The following is a 16,281-nucleotide window of genomic DNA, read 5'->3' as shown; positions in this document are numbered from 1 at the left end:
TTAAAAGTATGTCACCTTCTATCCTCTGAGATCTCTTATTTTCTGAAATTTGTCTATGGCCTTAATCCTGCCTGGTTAAGTCTTCTAATACCTCATTAGGGAGCACAGCCAGCATTTAAGTATATATGGATGTAAATACATATGTTCATTTACACATTTTTTCTAAATTACAAAAGCATTTCATACGCAATATAGAAAATTTAGAAACTAGAAAGTACAAGGGAAAAAAACCTTCACCCAAAACTCCATATAACAACAACAACAAAACTGTAGTCACCACCCAAAGGTAATCACTGTTATTTTACATGTAAGTGTGTGCCTGTACATTGTGCATTTGCATTTGAGGGCAGGGCTGGGAAAAGAGACTAGGCTGAATGTCATGAGTAGGCAAGTTTAAAGATCTAATTGTGCATCATATAGTACTAGGCTCCAAACAGAGTCACATATTCATAATCTCTCCCATATTTTAACAACTGATGTATAAACAGGTACAAAGTACAGAAATAATAGAACAAAAATACCAAAGCATCACTGAACAGGGAAGAACCTCTGGTTATGTGGCATTGATCCTACCACATTTAAAGTGCCCCTCATTCCTCTTATATCCTCGCTTCTCTTCCATACCCAGCTTAACTTCCATGGCCACTCCCATGCGTATGTCTTCAGTTTCCTTGGCCCTTCTCTCTCTTTTTTAACTTGCTGTCAAAACCCAACCCTGATTAAATCCTACTTCCCACCTACTCTATGCCAGTTCTTTGCTTAGCGGAAGTAGGAGACAAACATTAGCATCTATACAGGCTAATCTCATTTTTAAATTTATAATCACAAACTCAGAGTGAGTTTGCTTACTGCTGCCCAACAATCAGGCCATGTTTTCTTAACAATTTCCTCTCCTTTCCTAGGTTACTAATCATACATATTCCTTTCTCCTTAAACCTCCAACACGTCCTCCAACTTTACTCTCAACTTGTATTTTGGATCTTATTCCACTGAGAAAATTGAAGTAATCAAGAGTACTTCCACAAGCTTCCACCACATGTACCCATCTATCTGCATCTGTGTCTATACCCGATATCCTCTGCCTTGTCTTCTGTTGCTGTAGACACCCAAACATGCTATTAATTGCTTCCATTTTCAGAAGAACTTCTCTTCACCCCAGGCCAGAAGCCTTGGAGTAAATTCTTTATTCTTCTCTTTCTCTCACTTCCCGCGTAACCTCCATCAGCAAGTCCTGTTGTTTTCTACCTTCATTATATATCCAGAATCCGATTACTTCTCACCACTCCCATTGCTTCTACCCTGGTCCATGCCACCGTCATTTCTTAACCTCCTCTCCTTCTCGAGAATTCTCAACACAACAGCAGAGTGGTGTGCCGCTTCTCCAGAATGATTAGTAGGGATTTAAGGCTTTCAGCTGATCATATAGTAGAGGCCAGATTGTATTTTATATGTACTGAGAAGTTCCTCCAAAGGCAGTGAAATTCTGCCCACTTCATGCACTCTATCTCGAATAAGCAAAGATGAACCCAATTTATTTGAGAGTAGGGAAGCAGTGAGGATTTCTATATGGCAAGAAAGTTAATTAAATTTGGGAACAGATGAAAAATTGAAATCGTGTTCTAAAACCTTTGTAAAGACACCAGCATGTGGTAATGAGTGATGATTATCTCAATGTTTAAAGTTAATTGACTTCTGTACTTCTCCTTAGAGAAGCAGCTTATCACACTGGTGGCAGGTTCAGCCCGTTACTAGTTGTAGTCAAAAGGATGTTTAAAATTCCTGTGCCAGGCCATTCAATAGTTTCACACTGTGTTAATATTTGGCATTTGTATATAGTGCTGATCTTATCTCTGAAGTTGAAAAGAAATTGGTATCCAGTATGACGAACTATTCAAATGTTATAGTTACAATGACAAGAGTGTTTGGTTCAAAGTTTATAGTTACAGTGACAAGAGTGTTTGGTTTGTGTGTGTTCATGGTGGGGTATGTATTTCTGTATGCCAAGTGCTATATTAAATCTATTAATGTGGTATTAAAACCCATAAGCAAGTAATACAGTTTATAAAGAACTGTCTGGTGTTGCACAAGCTCCATTGGATATTTGACTCCGGTCTCATCACTCAAGTAAATTTCATAGTTTATAATATATCTTAAGAAAATCAACTTCTGTACACATGGTTAAGAATAGCATTAAAACTTCTCACCTCACCAGTACTGAACCATGGTGGCAGAGTAGAAGGACGTGCTCTCACTCCCTCTTGTAAGAACACCAGAATCACAACTAGCTGCTGGACAATCATCGACAGAAAGACACTGGAACTCACCAAAAATGATATCCCACATCCAAAGACAAAGGAGAAGCCACAATGAGACGGTAGGAGGGGCGCAGCCACAGTAAAATCAAATCCCATAACTGCTGGGTGGGTGACTCACAGACTGGAGAACACCTATACCACAGAAGTCCACCCATTGGAGTGAAGGTTCTGAGCCCCACATCGAGCTTCCCAACCTGGGGGTCCAGCAACGGGAGGAGGAATTCCTAGAGAATCAGACTTTGAATGCTAGTGGGATTTGACTGCAGGACATAGACAGGATTGGGGGAAACAGAGACTCCACTCTTCCAGGGCACACACAAAGTAGTGTGTGTATTGGGACCCAGGGGAAGGAGCAGTGACCCCATAGGAGACTGAACCAGACCTACCTGCTAGTGTTGGAGGGTCTCCTGCAGAGGTGGGCAGTGGCTGTGGCTCACCGTGGGGACAAGGACACTGATGGCAGAAGCTCTGGGAAGTACTCCTTGGCGTGAGCCCTCCCAGAGTCCACCACTAGCCCCACCAAACAGCCCAGGTAGGCTCCAGTGTTGGGTCGCCTCAGGCCAAACAACCAACAGGGAGGGAATCCAGCCCCACCCATCAGCAGTCAAGTGGATTAAAGTTTTACTGAGCTCTACCCACCAAAGCAACAGTCAGCTCTACCCACCACCAGTCCCTCCCATCAGGAAACTTGCACAAGCCTCTTAGATAGCCTCATCTACCAGAGGGCAGACAGCAGAAGGAAGAACTACAATCCTGCAGCCTGTGGAACAAAAACCACATTCACAGAAAGATAGACAAGATGAAAAGGCAGAGGGCTATCTACCAGATAAAGGAACAAGATAAAACCCCAGAAAAACAACTAATAGAAGTGGAAATAGGCAACCTTCCAGAAAAAGAATTCAGAATAATGATAGTGAAGATGATCCAGGACCTCGGAAAAAGAATGGAGGCAAAGATCGAGAAGATGCAAGAAATGTTTAACAAAGACCTAGAAGAATTAAAGAACAAACAAACAGAGATGAACAATACAATAACAAATGAAAACTACACTAGAAGGAATCAATAGCAGAATAACTGAGGCAGAAGAATGGATAAGGGACCTGGAAGGCAGAAGGGTGGAATTCACTGCCGCAGAACAGAATAAAGAAAAAAAGAATTAAAATAAATGAAGACAGCCTACGAGACCTCTGGGACAACATTAAACACAACAACATTCGCATTATAGGGGTGCCAGAAGGAGAAGAGAGAAAGGACCAGAGAAAATATTTGAAGAGATTATAGTTGAAAACGTCCCTAACATATGAAAGGAAATAGCCACCCAAGTCCAGGAAGCACAGTGAGTCCCATACAGGATAAACCCAAGGAGAAACACGCCAAGACACATAGTGATCAAATTGGCAAAAATTAAAGACAAATTATTGAAAGCAGCAAGGGAAAAACAACAAATAACATGCAAGGGAGCTCCCATAAGGTTAACAGCTGATTTCTCAGCAGAAACTGTACAAGCCAGAACGGAGTGGCATGATATACTTAAAGTGATGAAAGGGAAGAACCTACAACCAAGATTACTCTACCCTGCAAGGATCTCATTCAGATTCGATGGAGAAATCAAAAGCTTTACAGACAAGCAAAAGCTAAGAGAATTCAGCACCACCAAACCAGCTCTACAACAAATGCTAAAGGAACTTATCTAAGTGGGAAACACAAGAGAAGAAAAGGACCTACAAAAACAAACCCAGGGGCTTCCCTGGTGGCGCACTGGTTGGGAGTCTGCCTGCTGATGCGGGGGACACGGGTTTGTGCCCTGGTCCAGGAAGATCCCACATGCCGCAGAGTGCCTGGGCCTGTGAGCCATGGCCACTGAGCCTGCATGTCCCAGGCCTGTGCTCCGCAGCATGAGAGGCCACAATAGTGAGAGGCCCGCATACCGCAAAAAAAAAAAAAACCCAAAACAATTAAGGAAATGGTCATAGGAACGTACATATCGATAATTACCTTAAACAGAAATGGATTAAATGCTCCAACCAAAAGACACAGGCTTGCTGAATGGATACAAAAACAAGACCCATATATATGCTGTCTACAAGAGACCCACTTCAGACCTAGGGACACATACAGACTGAAAGTGAGGGGATGGAAAAAGATATTCCATGCAAATGGAAATCAGAAGAAAGCTGGAGTACCAATACTCATATCAGATAAAATAGACTTTAAAATAAAGAATGTTACAAGAGACAAGGAAGCACACTGCATATTGATCAAGGGATCAATCCAAGAAGAAGATATATCAATTTAAAATATATATGCACCCAACATCGGAGCACCTCAATACATAAGGCAACTGCTAACAGCTCTAAAAGAGGAAATTGACAGTAACACAATAATAGTGGGGGACTTTAACACCTCACCTACACCAATGGACAGATCATCCAAACAGAAAATTAATAAGGAAACACAAGCTTTAAGTGACACAATAGACCAGATAGATTTAATTGATATTTATAGGACATTCCACCCAAAAACAGCAGATTACACTTTCTTCTCAAGTGTGCATGGAACATTGTCCAGGATAGATCACATCTTGGGTCACAAATCAAGCCTCAGTAAATTTAAGAGAATTGAAATCATATCAAGCGTCTTTTCTGACCACAACACTATGAGATTAGAAATGAATTATAGGAAAACAAACGTAAAAAACACAAACACATGGAGGCAAAACAATACATTACTAAATAACCAAGAGATCATTGAAGAAATCAAAGAGGAAATCAAAAATACCTAGAGACAAATGACAATGAAAACACGATGATCCAAAACCTATGGGATGCAGCAAAAGCAGTTCTAAGAGGGAAGTTTATAGCTATACAAGCCTACCTCAAGAAACAAGAAAAATCTCAAATAAACAATCTAACCTTACACCGAAAGGAACTAGAGAAAGAGGAACAAACAAAACCTGAAGTTAGCAGAAGGAAAGAAATCATAAAGATCAGAGCAGAAATAAATGAAATAGAAACTAAGAAAACTGTAGCAAAGATCAATAATACTATGAGCTGGTTCTTCGAAAAGATAAACAAAATTGATAAACCATTAGCCAGACTCATCAAGAAAAAGAGAGGACAGAAATCAATAAAATTAGAAAGAAAAAGGAGAAGTTACAACAGACACCGCAGAAATACAAAGCATCCTAAGAGACTACTACAAGCAACTGTATGCCAATAAAATGGACAACCTGGAAGAAACGGACAAATTCTTAGAAAGGTATAACCTTCCAAGACTGAACCAGGAAGAAATACAAACTATGAACAAACCAATCACAAGTGATGAAATTGTGAAATTAAAAATCTTCCAACAAACAGAAGTCCAGGACCTGGCTTCCCTGGTGGCGCAGTGGTTGAGAGTCCGCTGGGCGATGCAGGGGACACGGGTTTGTGCCCCGGTCCGGGAAGATCCCACATACCACGGAGCGGCTAGGCCTTTGAGCCATGGCTGCTGAGCTTGCGCGTCTGGAGCCTGTGCTCCACAATGGAAGAGGCCACAACAGTGAGAGGCCCGTGTACCGCAAAAAAAAAAAAAATGTCCAGGACCAAATGGCTTCACAGGTGAATTCTATCAAACCTTTAGAGGAGAGCTAACACCCATCCTTCTCAAACTCTTCCAAAAAATTTCAGAGGAACACTCCCAAACTCATTCTATGAGGCCACTATCACCCTGATACCAAAACCAGACAAAGATACTACAAAAACAGAAAATTACAGACCAATGTCACTGGTTAATATAGATGGAAAAATCCTCAGCAAAATACTAGCAAATAGAGTCCAACAACACATTAAAAGGCTCATACACCATGATCAAGTGGGATTTATCCCAGGGATGCAAGGATTCTTCAATATACGCAAGTCAATGTGATACACCATATTAACAAATGGAAGAAGAAAAACCATATGATCATCTAAATAGATGCAGAAAAAGCTTTTGACCAAATTCAACACCGATTTATGATAAAAACTCTCCAGAAAGTGGGCATACATGGAACCTACCTCAACATAATAAAGGCCATATATGACAAATCCACAGCAAACATCATTCTCAATGGTGAAAAACTGAAACCATTTCCTCTAAGATCAGGAACAAGACAAGGATGTCCACTCTCACCACTATTATTCAACATAGTTTTGGAAGTCCTAGCCATGGCAATCAGAGAAGAAAAGGAAATAAAAGGAATACAAATTGGGAAAGAAGAAGCAAAACTGTCAGTGTGTGCAGATGACATGATACTATACATAGAGAATCCTAAAGATGCCACCAGAAAACTACTAGGGCTAATCAATGAATTTGGTAAAGTTGCAGGATAGAAAATTAATGCACAGAAATCTCTTGCATCCTATACACTAATGATGAAAAATCTGAAAGAGAAGTTAAGGAAACAATCCCTTTTACCATTGCAACAAAAAGAATAAAATACCTAGGAATAAACCTACCTAGGGAGACAAAAGACCTGTATGCAGAAAACTATAAGACACTGATGAAAGAAATTAAAGATGATACCAACAGATGGAGAGATATACCATGTTCTTGGATTGGAAGAATCAATATTGTGAAAATGATTATACTATCCAACGCAATCTACAGATTCAATGCAATCCCTATCAAATTACCAATAGCATTTTTTACGGAACTAGAACAAAAAATCTTAAAATTTGTATGGAGACACAAAACACCCCGAATAGCCAAAGCAGTCTTGAGGGAGAAAAACGGAGCTGGAGGAATCAGACTCCCTGACTTCACACTATACTACCAAGCTACAGCAATCAAGACAATATGGTAGTGGCACAAAAAGAGACACATAGATCAATGGAACAAGATTGAAAGCCCAGAGGTAAACCCACCCACCTATGGTCAACTAATCTATGACAAAGGAGGCAAGGATATACAATGGAGAAAAGACAGCCTCTTCAATAAGTGGTGCTGGGAAAACTGGACAGCTACATGTTAAAGAATGAAATTAGAACACTCCCTAACACCATACACAAAAATAAACTCAAATGCATTAGAGATCTAAATGTAAGACCGGACACTATAAAACTCTTAGAGGGAAACATAGGAAGAACACTGTTTGACATAAATCACAGCAAGATCTTTTTTGATCCACCTCCTAGAGTAATGGAAATAAAAACAAAAATAAACCAGTGGGACCTAATGAAACTTAAAAGCTTTTGCACAGCAAAGGAAACCATAACCAAGACGAAAAGACAACCCTCAGAGTGGGAGAAAATATTTGCAAATGAATCAATGGACAAAGGATTAATCTCCAAAATGTATAAACAGTTCATGCAGCTCAATATTAAAAAAACAAACAATCCAATCCAAAAATGGGCAGAAGACCTAAATAGACATTTCTCCAAAGAAGACATACAGATGGCCAAGAAGCACATGAAAAGCTGCTCAATATCACTAATTATTAGAGAAATGCAAATCAAAACTACAATGAGGTATCACCTCACACCAGTTAGAATGGCCATCATCAGAAAATCTACAAACAACAAATGCTGGAGAGGGTGTGGAGAAAAGGGAACCCTCTTACACTGTTGGTAGGAATGTAAATTGATGCAGCCACTATGGAGAACAGTATGGAGGTTCCTTAAAAAACTAAAAATAGAATTACCAAATGATCCAGTAATCTCACTGCTGGGCATATACCCAGAGAAAACCATAATTCAAAAAGACACATGCACCCCAATGTTCATTGCTGCACTATTTACAATAGCCAGCTCATGGAAGCAACCTAAATGCCCATTGACAGATGAATGGATAAAGAAGATGTGGTACATATATACAATGGAATATTACTCAGCCATAAAAAGGAATGAAATTGGGTCATTTGTAGTGATGTGGATGGATCTAGAGACTGTCATACAGGGTGAAGTACGTCAGAAAGAGAAAAACAAGTATCGTATATTAACGCGTATATGTGGAACCTAGAAAAAGGGTACAGATGAACTGGTTTTCAGGGCAGAAATTGAGACACAGATGTAGAGAACAAACGTATGGACACCAAGAGAGGAAAGTGGCGGCGGGGTGGGGGTGGGGGTGTGATGAATTGGGCAATTGGGATTGACATGTATACATTGATGTGTATAAAATTGATGACTAATAAGAACCTGCTGTATAAAAAAATAAAATTAAATTAAAAAACTTCTCACCTTTTAGAGAAGGCTTTTGAGAGGGCATTTTCCACTCCTTAATGGGTTATATCTGTTTATCCTTTGGTGACTAAAGGATTAAATATATGACTGATAATCGCTTTTGCTTGTATATACTTGAGAGTGCTGAAATGTCATTTACATATTATTTAATTTTCCTGACTTCTTATTTTTAAAACATAAAGCTTGATGCATATGATAGTTATAACTAGCACTAAATATTTAACTGCATTATACCAATTTTGCTGGTAAAAATAATACTGAAACTGAGTAATGAAAATTTACCTTTGTTAAAATTCATTAGAATGTTCAGGAGTGTCTTCCCTCTGAACCATTATGACACATAGTAGATAATGTCAGGCAAACTGATAAATGTATAACCATAAATTTTGATGACCATAATGCCCAATTATAATGGACAGCATATAGTGGTCGTATGCCTGACATTCCGTAGTATGATGTGTCAGAACACACATCATCCCTGTTTTTGTGGATAGAAAGCTTTTAAACAAGATGAAAAATATCAATGGGTTGTGAATGAAAATAACATATTAGGCATTATATGGTGGATTCATGTCTTCACTGGGAACAACCCTAACCTAAGATAATGAAGATTATGGAAAACCTTCTGGCATGCTCAAACTAAACTGAGTTTGGGAGCCACCATTATCCACTTGACTCTGGCATGAGACACCCAGCATTTTTGGGATATAGTGCATGTACCTTAACCTTACTCAAGCAGTCCATACTCAGTGGAAACAAGGTATGTGTTGGATTAAATATTGGCCAGTGAAACAAAACAGGGCTCTAGGTGAAAGAGAAGCTGGCCTTCATATAATGGAACAAGCTGAATTTACTTTTAATGAAAACTGTCTTTCAGAAGAAAAGAAGTTACTCTCTGAAATAGATTGGTAGGAATCATCTTCCAAGAGCAGAGAAAAGAATGGGAATCCACTTGGAAAGCTGATAAAAACTTAGTAATATGGTCACACAGACCCAATACATAATGCTAGAGAATGTTAGCACTCAACACTTGGAAAGAGCGTATACTCTGACACAACAGGGTCTGTTAACTATTTTACTCCAAATGGGGACCCAAGTAGTCATGGGGTAATGACCTTCCAATTTTAGTTATGGAAGTTCAGGAAGAGCATCTTTTTTAAAAAAAATAATAAATTTATTTATTTATTTTATTTTTGGCTGTGTTGGGTCTTCGTTTCTGTGCGAGGGCTTTCCGTAGTTTGTGGCAAGCGGGGGACCACTCTTCATCGCGGTGTGCGGGCCTTTCACTGTTGCGGCCTCTCTTGTTGTGGAGCACAGGCTCCAGACGCGCAGGCTCAGTAGTTGTGGCTCACGGGCCCAGTCGCTCCATGGCATGTGGGATCCTCCCAGACCAGGGCTCGAACCCGTGTCCCCTGCATTGGCAGGCAGACTGTCAACCACTGCACCACCAGGGAAGCCCCAGGAAGAGCATCTTTGAGACACATGCAGAGCCATAAACTTTCTGGGTGAAATTGTAACTTACATTGCTGATCTCTGACTCACCTCTCCGAAAGGATGGACCAAAATAAGATGAGTTATAAGAATAGGAATAATACTGAATGATACCCATGTATTCCCCATGGGAGGGAGACAGCCTTGCTGCACGACAGTCAATGGGAAAACTGTATAATAGTGTGAGTTGAGACAAATGATTGACTTTGTCCTCAGCTAACATGGAACCTAGAAATGACAGAATCATCACCACTGGTGGTAACACTTGTCCATAATAATATCTGGTATGTGGGCAAAGAACAGTTTCTTCTAGGAAGATTTAATAAACACTTCTGTGATACTTCCTGACTTCTTTTGTAACCAGATGAAACTGTATCATAACCATACTGTGATATGGCGTAATACTGGTATTGTTGGTAAGGTTCAACTGCCTTATATAAATACATCTTATGATAATGAAATGTATTGGGAAGCTGAACTAAAACCTCCCCAGGATGTGATACCAATGGAGAGTGACTGGCCTGAGGAAGAATTAGATATAGTTTATTACTTTAAATAGCTCTGTACAAGTTCATCCCAAAGTTCAAGTGGCCATAGATCAAGGGAGTAAAGAGATAATTAAATTGGTACATCAATATAAAGATGTTTTAAATGGTCTTATAGATGGGAAGAATTATTTCTTTGAGCCTATTTTCATCCTTCATTGCCTTCTGCAAGTATTAGATATGGTTATGTTGTTCTTCCTTACTTTATATATAAATGCTGTACTAATTGTAAAAGCCCAAAATGACTGTTTTGTTGTTAAAAAGACCATGATTGAGAGAGAGAATAGATTGTAAGGAAAGAGACAACACAGTAGATCTAGCTGCTTCCTCCTTGAAAGTCTCCAAGGAAACCATGCTTGGCCCTTGGCCAGCCCTGGGAATGTGGTCGTCAAATGGTTTTATTTTCTTTGTTTTGTTTTGTTTTGTTTGCTTTTCTGTTTTCTTCCAGTTTTATTGAGATATAATTGACTTATAGCACTGTATAAGTTTAAGGTGTACAACACAATGATTTGACTTACATACGTCCTGAAATGATTAACACAGTAGGTTTAGGGAACATCCATCGTCTCGTGTAGATACACATTAAAGAAATAGAAAAAAAAATTTTTTCCCTTGTGATGAGAACTCCTAGGATTTACTCTCTTAATAACTTTCATTTATAATATATAGCAGTGTTAATTATACTTGTCATGTTGTACATTATATCCCTAGTACTTACTTATCTTATAATTGCAAGTTTGTAGCTTTTGACTACCTTCATCTAATTCCCCCTTCCCCCACCATCCACCTCTGGTAGTCACAAATCTGATCTCTTTTTCTGTAAGTTTGTTTGGTTGGTTTTTGCCTGCGCCACGCGGCATGTGGGATTTTAGTTCCCCGACCAGGGATCGAACCTGCGCCCCCTGCAGTGGAAGCGCGGAGTCTTAACCATTGGACCGCCAGGGAAGTCCCAAGTTTGTTTGTTTTTGAAATATAATTGACCTACAACGCTATGTTAGTTCCTGGTATGTAACACAGTGATTCAATATTTCTATGCATTTGAAAATGATTGCCATGATTGTCTAGTTGTCATTTGTTACCATAAAAAGATATTACATAATTATTGACCGTATTCCACACACTGTGCATTTCATACCGGTGACTCATTTATTTTGTAACTGAAACTTGTGCCTCTTTATCTCGCTGTATACAATGGAATATTACTCAGCCATAAAAAATGAAATCTTAACCATTTGCGACAACATGAATGGATCTAGAAGATATTATGCTAAGTGAAATAAGTCAGGCAGAGAAAGACAAATACTGTATGATTTCACTTATATGTGGAATCTAAAGAACAAAACAAATGAACAAACATAACCAAATAGAAACAGAGTCATAGATACAGAGAACAAACAGGTGGTTGCCAGAGGTGGGGGGCAGTGGGGGGAGGAGAGAAATAGTTGAGGGAGATTAAAAGGTACAGACTTTCAGTTACAAAATAAATGAGTCAAAGTGTTCTTTATGTTAGTGATTGATGATTTTGTTATACACATCTAGAGCAACAATCAGGATAAATAATATGCACCTGGTTTTGTTGTTGGGGTCCTGAGTTTGGAGCAGCATGGCCAACTGCTAGCAGAATTATCTAGTGACCAGTCCCCCATCTGAGCCTCAGATCCTGAGACTCAAATTGGCTTCCTGGGCAGAGATATGTAACACATGTCCTTATACTTTGCTGCCAAAGAGATAGCACTCCTGTGTGGTCTCAGATGAGGAAGAACTTAGCTACATTAATGTCTTAAAATTTGTCCTTGAACTTAAAGCATGACTAAAAACTATCTGAAACATTTCTGGTTACATTAAATTTTCTCTACTGTCCTAGTATATGAAATTAACTGGAAGACTTACCAGGTGTCTGCATGCTGTACCACTAGCAATATATACATATTTGTAGTTGGTGCATTTGTATGTATCTGTTCCTGCCTGAATTTGAGATTTAGAGCCCTTTACAAAAACCACTGCTTTGGCTCTTGTATAAGAAGAGCAGATTAAACAAATTCTTGTCTGAGTAGGACCTGATTTTATAGTCTTTCTCTGACTTTCTCACTGGACAAAAGGAAGCTCTTAAAATGGGTCTGTCGGGATTTTTAAAAATATTCACTTACTCTAATAAAGGTTTTGATTGTCTTTCTTTGAAAAATGCTATAATCTGAGTCATAACCTATCTCCTAGGGTAAATTCCCCCTTTTCTGACTGCTCTTCTTTACAGTGCATTTCCTCACACTGTTCACAGGGATCACCTTTGTGTAAGTGGTCTGTACTCCTATTTCTGTAGTTCCATAGACTTATGGGAAGCTGTTCTATAGTCTGCACCTCCTCTTTCCTTTAGGAATACTCTCATTCAAATATTATACAGAGGTTTTTTTGGGCTTTATCTTTTTTAATTGAAGTATAATTGACATACAGTATTATATTAGTTTCAGGTGTACAATACAGTGATTCCATGCCTAGGTTTTTGCTGGGGAAAAAAGTAGATTTCTCTCAGTTCTCATATATCTAAACAGCCACATCACTCAAACTTTGATTTTGTTCAGAGGAATGTATCTGAAGAAAAGAATCCTCTTACTATAATCCTTGATTTTAAGTATTCTGTTTTATAAATTCCGAGCCAAATTTTTATGAAAATTTTTATTTTAAAAAAGTGGTGAGGGACTTTCCTGGTGGCGCAGTGGTTAAGAATCTGCCTGCCAATGCAGGGGACCTGGGTTCAAGCCCTGGGCCGGGAAGATTCCACATGTCGCGGAGCACCTAAGCCGCGCGCCATAACTACTGAAGCCCGCGTGCCTAGAGCCCGTGCTCCACAACAAGAGAAGCCACCACAATGAGAAGCCCGCACACCGCAACAAAGAGTAGCCCCCACTCAACGCAACTAGAGAAAGCCTGTGCACAGCAACGAAGACCCAACGGAGCCAAAAATAAATTTTTTAAAAAAGTGGTGACTTAAGAACAGGGAAATATAGTTTGCTTATATCTACCCTCTTTTCTTGCTTTTACATACCCCAATCCACTCCCTCCCCCCACCATCAAGTAATTAGGTTTGACTACGTGCCTAGTGTTATTCATGTGGGTTTCAGTTAAACTAAAAGCTGAATGCTGTGGGACCAAAACCCAGGTGACAAATAACCAGACTAAAACATTTATTTTACTTAGTTTGATATAAATTCACAGATGAACTAGGTAAAATATCTTTGAGTTCACTGTAATTTAAAAATTGAACATTGTAATATAGGGTAAGAATTGACCTGACTCTTCATTTTCAGTCCACTTAAAGTGTCACTCAGAAACAAAACAACTATACAGCTGAAATTCTTCAGTGACTAGAACCATCCCAGCTTTTGAATAGACTAATGGCATTAAGCTTCTGTTAAGAAAGTTGGCGAAAAACCAAGATGCTTTGAATCAATCTTCTACTCTGCCAAATATTCTTAGACCAGGTATCTCTTAGGATTGGGGAGAGGTGGGTAGAGTCTATTGATATAAAATACCTGTTTAAAAGAGCTCCCCAGGGCTTCCCTGGTGGCGCAGTGGTTAAGAATCCACCTGCCAATGCAGGAGACACGGGTTCGAGCCCTGGTCCGGGAAGATCCCACGTGATGCAGAGCAAATAAGCCCGTGTGCCACAACTACTCAGCCTGAGTTCTAGAGCCTGCGAGCCACAGCTACTGAGCCCGTGTGCTACAACAAAGAGTAGCCCCCGCTCGCCGCAACTAGAGAAAGCCCACGCACAGCAACGAAGACCCAACACAGCCAAAAATAAATTTATTAAAAAAAAAAAATATATATATATATATATATATATATATATATATATATATATAAGAGATCCCCAAATCACAGTAAGTAGCCAGTTGAGGAAGGATTTGAAGATTGGATAATAGCTGACTTTGAGGGGTTTTTTTCTTATTTCTTTCATTTATCTTCTTCACAAGGAATGTGAAGCCCTTTAAAGGCTTCTTTGCTGTTACACAGTGGAGGAAGTGTGCTATAGTGGAGAGATCATGGACTTTAAAGCCACATAGAACCTGGGCTTGAATTGAATAGCAGCTCTGCAACTAACCAGCTGCCTGGACTTTAGTCAAGCTTCAGAACCTTTTCTTGTCCATAAAATTTGGATATTAAAATACCTATTCCATAAGGTTGTTAATGTTTAAACAAGATGACACATGTAAAAAGCTTAGGGTTAAACCTGACGCATGGCAGGGGCCCAATACGTGTTCTCTAAACCTTTATTTTCCCAGATTTGATAGAATAGAAGCTTTTAATGAGTCAAACTTAGACGAGAAAATCATGAAAATCTGTTTTTCTAAACTCCGAAGCTATTCTTTGAGCAACTACTAGGCATTATGGGAATTTTTTTTAAATGATTAAGGACCAGTCTTCCACCTACTCACAATCTACTAGGAGAAAAAGACACATGAATAATACAACTACAGAATATAAGAGGTAGAAACAATGTGCTATTGGAATTTATAGGGTAGGGGAGAATTCTGATATGGTGGAGAGGTACTGAAAAGGTGTCCAAAGTAATTTGTGTAACAAAGTAGATATACTCTTGAAGTTCTGTTTTTTAAGGAATCAAATATAAATTAAAGTTTGCATTGGGGCATATTCTCTTTAAATGTTAAAGCCAGAAGTTTGACTTAAACAAAATTACCCAAACATATATTTAATATAAACTACTTGGTCTTAATTTTGTTCTCATATGTCAGTTTTTAGAGGAATGGATGCATCTTGGGAACTCCTGCTATCAGTGTGACAGTGAAATAGTTTGAGTACTGATGGCAGTTTTAAAAGTGACCTTTATTCAGGTTATAAAAATACAGTTTGTGCTTCTTAACAAAACCACATGTCGCTCCTCCATATTGAAAGAAATGTCTTTTCTTTATAAAAGCTTGGTAAGAGTTATTGGAAATATTCAAATTGCCCTTTAAAGGATTTTTTAAAATTCTAGGGCTGCTTCATAATCAAGTCCCTTGCTTAGGATCTTCTGGTTTTTTTTTTTTTTTTTGGATCTTCTGGTCTTAATGTAAGTTCCACTTTTCTCATTCACACAGACTTGGACATTACATTTAAAGTTTGTGTTCAATCCCATCTCTCAAATTAATTTGCATTAGTCTTGGATATAATCAAAGTTGTATAGTTAGCGTTCATCCCTGATGAATTGATGAACACTAGCACTGGAGACTCATGCATTTATATTTCATTGAATATTTTGGAATGAGAAATCAGACTATATAGATTTAATCAGGTAAATACACTAGAGATGTATTACTTCCTTGTGAGTGCATTTCCCCAGTTGTGTCATAGAGCTTGTTACTTAAACCTAAATCAGAAGTGCTCTAAAGACAGGTTGCAAAATGATTGTCAAAGACTTCTTATCAACTACATTTTTTCCTTGCCCAGTTTTCTCTTGTTGGCTCTATTTTTGTATCATTTGCATTTTTTTCATCTTCGTGTTGAAATAGCTCATGCTTTATAGGAAAAGAAAGTAGTGATGTTTGGAAATCTAGGCCAGGGCCAGAATCCTGTGGGCCTACTGGCTGTTCACTGTAAGGACTGGCCACAATTTGACAGACTGTAGAATCCAGGAGTTGGAAAAACTTCAGAAAGTTTTGGATGGTTGTATCGTAATGGAATCTTGGAATACGAAGAGCAGACTTCCAGTACCAGCCCTATCATTCAGAG

At 38.9% G+C, this 16,281-nt stretch overlaps 1 protein-coding gene across 2 annotated transcripts in view; it reads left to right on the top strand.

The window, feature by feature from the left end:
* RNF128 (ring finger protein 128) overlaps positions 1 to 16,281 on the top strand; it is a 99,680-nt gene that overhangs the window by 65,945 nt on the left and 17,454 nt on the right. The gene's annotated exons all lie outside the window — the stretch shown is intronic.

The sequence above is a fragment of the Pseudorca crassidens genome, chromosome X, assembly GCF_039906515.1.
Source record: "Pseudorca crassidens isolate mPseCra1 chromosome X, mPseCra1.hap1, whole genome shotgun sequence".
Classification (NCBI taxonomy): domain Eukaryota; kingdom Metazoa; phylum Chordata; class Mammalia; order Artiodactyla; family Delphinidae; genus Pseudorca; species Pseudorca crassidens.
Note: the sequence above shows the minus strand (reverse complement) of the source record. Positions and strands in the feature narration are given on the sequence as shown.